Genomic DNA, 8570 nt, shown 5'->3' with positions numbered 1-8570 from the left:
AAAAAAAAAAAAGAATACCATATACAATACATATAACATACAAAATATGTTAATTGACTATTTATGTTCTCGGTAAGGCTTACAGTCAACAGTAGGCTGCTTGTAGTTAAGTTTTTGGGGAGTCAAAAGTTGTATGCAGATTTTCAACTGTGAGGGGGGTCAACACTCCAATTTTCATATCGTTCAGGGGTCAACTGCCTTTAACTTTATGTATCCAGAAGGAAATACACCAATAGGTTAGTAGAGATTATTAACAAGTAGTGGGGTAATAAACCATGTTTAGAAATCTGTGTGCTATTCTGTAACTCCTGAACTTTTGTAATTGGAAACAAACAGTAATTTCTATTTTAGAGGACTCACCAGAGAGCAACATGGACAGATGACGACCATCACCTGGAGCTCCAGATTGAAGAGGCTTTTCCCTGCGCAATCTCTTTTGATTTTCACAATAACCCTGTGAGTGAAACCAGACCACTGTAATTAAGACCTCCATTTTGGAGGTGAGGAAATTGAGGCTGGGAGCTGCAAAGAGGCTGAGGCAGGAAATGACAAAACTGGGACAGGAATCAAGGTTCCACAGCACTGGTCCAAGCTTCCTGATTTTGTGGCCCAGCCAGGCTGATGGCTGAGTCTGCATCAGATTCACCCAGAGACCCCAGGGTCCCTAACAAGAAGTCTACAGGGTTACTCTCCTGCTTGGGGGAGGGCAGGGATGAACCTAGAGCCCCCAGCTGCAGATGACTGGAACAAAAAGAAGGGTCTTTCCCACGTAGTAGATGCTCAACAAACATTTATTGAATTAATGCAATAGCTTGCTTTTGGGGGAAATGCTACCTTTGGGAGGATGGTTTTGCTAACTTTACAATTCAGTAGCTGTGCATCCTCCTCTGTCAGTCCCCTCCACAAAGTTGGAGTGTAGGCTCTGGGGCCAGAATGTCTGGGCTTGAATCTGCCTCGACCACTAGCTGTGACCTACCCTTTCCACCTCAGTTTTCTGATCCGTAAAGTGGGAGTTATCATGATGGCCTCCTTGGGTTGCTGTTTGGACTAAATGAATGAATGAGCACTTTGAAGAGGTGTTGGCATATACTGTGTGCTCCATAAGCATCAGAGGCTACTAGCGTTAGCACGATAGGGCTGTTGAAAGGATGAGGTGAGGTTTTTGGCAGTACAGACAGAGCTGAGCGGGATCTCGATAGGTGGTGGCTGCTGCGGCTGCCCTTCTACCCCCATAACTCCCCTTGCCGGTGTCTCAGTGGTTATTCAGAGGAAACATACAGAAATGCACTGCACATCATTTTTTAGAGAAGGGACACCCCTGTTCACCAGCAGGGTCCTTTGCCAAGTCAAATCATAGATCTGCACTCTCTCATCTCAGGAGGTTTCTGTCTGTTCAAGGTCACATGAAGAATTTCCTGGCACTTTCCAGTGTCTCTGACTCTAATTCATTTAAAGAGCCACCTTTTAAATTTCAGGCTTGACGTTTGCTTAATAACATGTGCGGAGCCTGCTCTGGTGAGCGGCCCCAGGGTCACCACCCCATCCTTCTGTCCTCCACTCCTGTTTTCCAACTTCAATGGTTTAAGGTCCACCGATAATTTTGCTATTGCTATACCATGTGGTCTAGTCTTTCCCTCATTATTTTTCCTTAACTTGTCTCCCATTTAAAACTTAAAATACATTTCTTCAAAAGGAAAACTTACTACCATAGATGGAAAGCCAATCTCACCTGCTACAAATAGAAGCTATCCATAAAAAGATAGACCACGAAAATAAAACAATATTATGGAATTCTAGAATATTTCATTCTAGAGGAATAGGGTTGCCTGTGGAAGACTCTGGGCTTGAGGCCTGTTTGATTCCCATTTGAAAGGGAGATTCGGAGATGTGTTAAAGTTTGAGGGAGGTGTTAAAGACCTATTAGTACCAAAGTGAGATTTTCTTCTTGGTGTAATGAGAAGGATTGAAAGAGAATTTTCACAGGAGAAAAACTCTCTCACCACACGATGAAATCTATTTGTTTCCCTGTCTTTTCACTTTCCCCTACTCCCCAGGGGCAAGGGGCTCCCTATTATATGATTCAGTTCTTTATTGATAAGAGTTAAAGAGACAGTAGTCCAGCCCCCGCTTTTTGCTTATTATATCATGCAAATAAGATTCTTTCCCTGCTTTGCAATGAGGGAGCTGAATTAGAGAGATGTTCTTCTCGGAGGATCTCCAGGCCCTGAAAGTCTGTGAGGCCCCATCCAAAAGTTTGTTTGGCTGCTATCTTGGTCCATCCAGGCTGCCATAACATAGTACCATAGACTGGGTGGCTTATAAACTACAGAAATTTATTCCTCGCAGTTTTGGAAGCTGGAAGTTGAAGATCAGGCACTGGCAGTTCGGAATCTGATGAGGGCCCACTTTCTGGTTCACAGACAGCTCCTTGCTGTGCCCTCACGTGGCAGAAGAGGCCAGGCAGCTCTCTGGGGTCTCTTTCTAAGGGCACTAACCTCATCAATGGGGCTCCACCCTCATGACCTAATCCCCTCCCAAAGGCCTCCCTACTAATACCATCGCCTGGGGGTTAGCTTTCAATATAAGACTGGGTTAGGGGCAGGCAGACAAAAACACTGTCTATAGCAGCTGCACATAAACATGTTCTCACCTGCTGAGCAACAGAGTTGAAACCTATCAAGGGGATGGCCCCGTTGCATGGATTGTGTAGCTAAATCTTCCTAAGGAGTAAAGATGTAGGATCCATCACATACCCACAAATAAATTCACGTTTCCTGGGGGTGGATTTTCTGCTTGTTGAACTAGCAGATGGCTGTGCTTGAGATGAAAAAGGAAGTTGCTAAACCCTTCTCTCTGCCCAGTGCAGAATTTGGAAAGAAACAACCAAATAACTTGCTAACTTCAGGTTCTGTTCCCTGTTTCAGTAGCCCCGCGGATTCCTCCTGCAGTGGTTTCCTTATCAGAGTCCCTGGGAGGCGCTGCCAATGCATCATTCCTAAATTATTCTGTTTTTGTATCTCCTCCCTTCTCCGAAGTCAGAGGGGACCTGCCTCACCTGGGTGCTGCATGCAGATTTCTTAGCCTGATGCTCAAGACCTCATGCAGCATAATTTCAACCTACAATCCTATGGCAGTCCTGGCTGCTGGGATTTCCTTCCTTGAGTCCTCTGCTTCTGACAAGCTGGTTACCTGGCACACAGCAGGCATGAAGAAATGTTTTTGCATGAAAGAATACGCCTTCTGTTGTGCTGCAGTTTGCCTCCGTTCATCTCAACATATATTCCTTGAGTGACTGGGACAACTGGTGCTTGAAGACTTCCCGTATGCCAGACACTGGTAGAGAACAGACACTGTTCCAGTTTGCCCTGGACTTTCCTGATTTTAGCCCTGGAAGTCATGTCTCAGGAATCCCCCACCCCACCCCAGGCAAATTGGGACAGTTGGCCATCCTAATAAGTTGGGCTCCATGCATTCTATTTTCATGGGACTTCCAACATAGTGAGAGTAGATGACATTAAACAAATTACCCCACAAACAAATGCATAATTACAAACTATGGCAGGTGCAAAGGAGAAGTCAACCCTGAGCTGGGCACTGTGGATATGAAGAGAAAAAGACACAGTCAGGCCTTGGTGAAGCACCCTGCTTGTAACTAGGAGACAGGGGGACACGCAGTTTATTTATTGTGAAGTGATGAGCACAGTGAATCAGAAACCTACACTCTCTTGTCCCTGTTCACATTATACTGTTTCTATTTTAATTGGTGTTTCAAACATTAGAAACCCACTCTGGTGAATTAAATAGAGGGGTATTGAAAGGGATTTGGAAGGAAATGCTAAAAAAATAGGCCTAGGAAGAGAGAGAAACAATTGTGTCTTAGGGAGTTGAGATAGTCAAAAAATAATGCCAGAACAAAAGAACATGCTTTGTTCCACTTCCATTAGAAAAATTGACTCTAGCTGTTCAATGCCCTTGGGTTTCTCTGGCCAATATCCTGATTCCAGGAAGAAAGTATATGACGGCCAAGCTTGGGTCTCATGCCAGCCCCTTGGCCAGTCTAACGGGGCACCATGATTAGAAATTCCACCAAAACTGTGTGCAGCTGGGCATGGGGATGCGCAGTTGCTATGCAATGGAGGGGCGGGCGCTGGGAAGGTGAAGGCCACAGCTGCCTGCTCTCTCCTCTTCAAAAAGGGGCCCAGACATTGCCTTCTCCAGGGTCTCTTACACCGTGGTCACTGCCCTTGGAGTGCCTCTCTGCTTGCTTTTAGTCCAGAATATTCTGTTACCATGGCTAGCACGAGGCTGACAGCTGTTGTGTCTTACCCAGCCACCCCGACTATTATCACCTTGGAGCATGTGCTGAGTCCTCGGGCACAGCTAGTACAATGCCTGGCACAGCCAAGAGACTCCATGAATTTTGCTGAGCACTTTCTGGAGAGTTTGCAGAGCACGTGGCCTTGATGATCCTGCCATCCTTCCCTGGCCCATTGCCCTCCAGCCAAACCAACCTTCTTCCTGGATCTCAAACACTGAGCAACTTTGCAGCCCGCCTGGCTATTCCTTCATCCCATGTTGCCTGCTTTGCCGGTCTTGTGACTCAGGGGTTCTCAAGTGAGGGTGGTTTTGCCCTCCAGGGGAACACTTGGCAATGTCTGGGGACATTTTTTGGTTGTCACCCTGGAAAATGGGACGCTACTGGCATCTCGTGGGTAAAGGCCAGGGATGCTGCTAAACATCCTACAATGCACAGGACAATCCCCCAACAAAGAGTTATGGGGTCCACAGTATCCACAGTGCCAAGGTTGGGAAAGCCTGTAGCAAGGCGCAATCCCCTCAGCCCAGAGACCCTCCCGTTCAGGAAGGCTTCCCTAAGCATCACCCGTTTCTTTCTCTCATGCCCCCCACTGTATTTCCTTCATGACACCTTGTCACAGCCTAAAATGATCCTGCCTGCTTGTTCAGTTGCTGGCTTGGTGCCTGTCTTGTGGACTAGATCGGTCTGATGAGAGGGACCCCCATGGGCCTTGCTCGTGGGGGACTCCCCTGCATGGAGAGTAGCACATGGCATACAGCGGGCTGCTCAGTAAAAATGTGTTACAGGAATGTTGAATAAAGAAATATGACATCAAGTTTTCTTTTACTTTACTTTTTTATTTTTTGAGACAGGGTCTCACCATCGACCAGGCTGGAGTACAGTGGTGCAATCATAGCTCACTTCCGCCTCAACCTCCTGGGCTCAAGTGATTTTCCTGTCTCAGCCTCCTGAGTAGTTGGGAGTACAGGTGTGTACTACCATGCCTGGCTAATTAAAAAAAAAAAAAAAATTATTTTTAGAGACAGGGTCTCTGAGTCTTTCTATGTTGCCCAGGCTGGTCTTGAACTCATGGGCTCAAGCAATCCTCCCATCTCGGCCTCCCAAAGGGCTGGAGTTACAGGCATGAGCCATTGTGCCCAGCCTCAACTTTTCAAAAATCAATGGTCAGAAAGCTTGGCTGTGAAGTCCAGCTTCTTTCAGGCTGGCTGTCTTCGCGTGTCTGTGTTTATTTCCACAGCCTGTTCACATTCAGTCTTTGTTGTTGGCTGACTGTGTGGGCCTTCGGCAAATTTCTGAAGCCTCCCAGGCCTCAGTCTCTGCATCTCTAAAGTGGGGGCATTATGGTCAGCCCCAGTACTTAAGAAAATGCCTACAGCACTTAAGAAAATGCCTGACTCAGAAAGGTCTCTGTAAACGTCATCTCTCAGCAGCAGCATCATGTTTTGGCTGGGGCAGGCAGTGGGGACAACAGAACGAGCTCTGGGGCCCTACCAGAAGATTAGGGGATTAATGCAGCTTGCAAGGCCAAAGCTGTCCCCATTTGGTTTTGCCAGCTCTTGCTCCATCCATGAAATAAACCGGATGAAGCCTTTATCCAGCCCTTGTTTTGAGAAGGAGGCAAGCAGAGAGTGTGGATTTAATGTGGCAGATGGTGCTGTTCTTGAATTATGAAACCAAAGGCGGAAATTAAAGTGCTCCATTGCAACAGATACGGGCCAGCCGGGGTAGAGGGCAGGAGGTGGGGCAGAAAGAAGGGCAGGAAGGAGGTGCTGTATCAACCGGGCAATGGCTATTTTCAAGGGTAGCTGGAGTCTTAAGATAATAGAATTCCATAGCCCCAAAATAATTTTAGAATCTTCATCTTACATAGGCAAATGAGGCTCAGAGAAGGAGAGTGACTGTGAAGGTCACACAGCTGGTTAGTGGCAGAGCAACTCACTCGTCCTGATTCCTCGAACAGTATTATTTTTTGCTGCCCCAAGCCAAGGCCAGTGGTAGACCCTGTCCCAGGGCTTCCTGATTTTGGGCCGCTCTGCCTTACAGAGGACTTCTCTGGACGGGCACCCAGTGTCCAGAGGGAACCCAGGGTCAGGCAGCACAACCCCAGGGTCTTCCTGCAGCTGCTCTCCTCCTAGCACACAAGGAGATACCAACCACCGTCCCGGAGCCATTCGGCCTGGGTCTGAAACCCAGCAACCGCAGCTAAGTTTTTTACTCACCTGCAACCTCAGTTTCCTTATCCGTAAAAACTGGAAAAATAATAGGCTCTTCCTTATGGAGTTGCTGTGAGAATTTGATAAACCTTCATCACATAAAGTTTTCGGTCCTCGGCTTGGCACATAGTAAATGTTCAATAAACCGTTAATTCTCTTTGCAGCCCAGAATCGACTTCAGAGTCTAACGGCCCCCTAGGCTGTGAGCCCGTCAAGGCAGCTGTGTATGGCACAGCTTTTGTTCTCTGTGCCTTGTACAGCACCTGCCGCCTGCTAGGGGCTCGGAAAATGTCGGTGGCCAATGCCAGGTCCCTTCGAGGACACCCATTTCTCAGGCATGAGAATGGACACCGTGGAGCACCGGGAAATGCTGCCAGCGGTGCATGTGACTCTGTCACTCGCTTAGACTTTAATCCTAAACGGATAAAGCAACCTTTCTGTCCAACGGTGAACCAGCCTCGTGACGAGGGCTGTTTGTTTTCCCAGCCTTTCTCTGTAGCAAGGAGCCTTTCCCCAACGACACCGTAGGCTATTTGCATTTAAATTGGTTTTCTCTCATTATAGAAATCTCTCAGGTCAGCTGGAGTTTCCATTTTCCTCCCAGTCAGTTTGGAGCCTCCATTTCTCGCTCGAGGGTCCCTCGTGCTTTCCTCCCTCTCCCTGGCAGTGAGATGTGATCACGTATTCTCACTGTGGAGACCAGATATCCTGAGAAAGGCGTCTGCATCCCATACGAACTTGGAGTGTGTCTCACAGGAGAAGGGGGAGGAAGGCAGGCGGGGAATGGAGTATCCTGGCCCCTGCAGTTGCGGGAGGAGACCCCGTGGTCCTTCAGCTTCAGGATTTAGGACTCATTTTCTCATTTATTCCAGAAACATCTACGAAGCATACTGCTGGGTGATTGGAATGCAGAGATAAGTAAAACACACTTGCTGCCTTCCAGGAGCTCCCTGTCTAGTGGAGGAGAGAGAAAAGCAAAATGTAAAGTGTATATAATATGTTCAAATAATTGCTTTAATATGGGTCAGAATATATTCCAGCCAGACTAGAGGCTTTCAGATAATGTTTATCATAAACTAGAGTCTCTCTCTCTCCTCTCTCTCTCCCCCCTCTCTCTCTCCCCCCTCTCTTTCTCTCCCCTGCTTTCTCTCTCTCTCTCTCCCCTGTCTCTCCCTTCTCTCTCTCCCCCGCTTTCTCTCTCCCCTCTCTCTCTCTCTCCCCTCTCTCTCACTCTCACACACGTATCACCGTACATACATACACACGTATCACACACACGTATCACCGTACATACATACACACACACACACGTGTGCTTACATACTAGTTAACATGGTTATAGCACTGCCTATGTAAACAGGTACTCTTGTAAGATACATATATATTTATATGCACACACACATACATACACACACATTCACATATGTATGATATAAATTATATGTTTATATGTTAATGTCATATACATTTTTCACTTAATCTTCATGAGAAACCATGAGGAAAGTACTGTTATTATCATTGTTTTACAGATGAGGAACTGGAGACACAGAGAGATTAAGTCACTTACCAAGGTCATTGCTAATATTAGGTTGGTGCAAATGTCATGACGGTTTTTGCCTTACTTTTTAAAATGGCTAAACCCGCCATTACTTTAGCACCACCCGATAACTATAGAGACAGACTGGAACGCAGGCAGCCTGGCTTCAGAGCCAGTGTTCTTCATCTGTGCTAGAACCACACAATAAAGAGTGATGTGTTCTTGCGTTTTCTCACCTAGTTCCTCTTTCAAAAGGTGCTGGCCAAGATGCTTTACCCCAATTTTCTGACCCGTTTATGGGCTGTGAGCCATGGTTTGTGGAAACTGAAGTGAACCCTGGAGGGAGTGCTCAAGTCCTCCCAGAGAATCAGGAAGGGTGTCACAGGGAGGAGATGCTTGTGTTGAGGCTTGAAGGATGACTTGGAATTTGGCAGATGAAGAAGAAGGGCAGAATAATTCATGAAGAACAACCATATGCCAATGTGCAAAGTATGAGCAAGCA

This window comes from Rhinopithecus bieti, unplaced genomic scaffold (assembly GCF_001698545.2).
Source record: "Rhinopithecus bieti isolate Rb0 unplaced genomic scaffold, ASM169854v2 scaffold_49762, whole genome shotgun sequence".
Lineage (NCBI taxonomy): Eukaryota > Metazoa > Chordata > Mammalia > Primates > Cercopithecidae > Rhinopithecus > Rhinopithecus bieti.
This window is presented reverse-complemented; position numbering follows the sequence as displayed.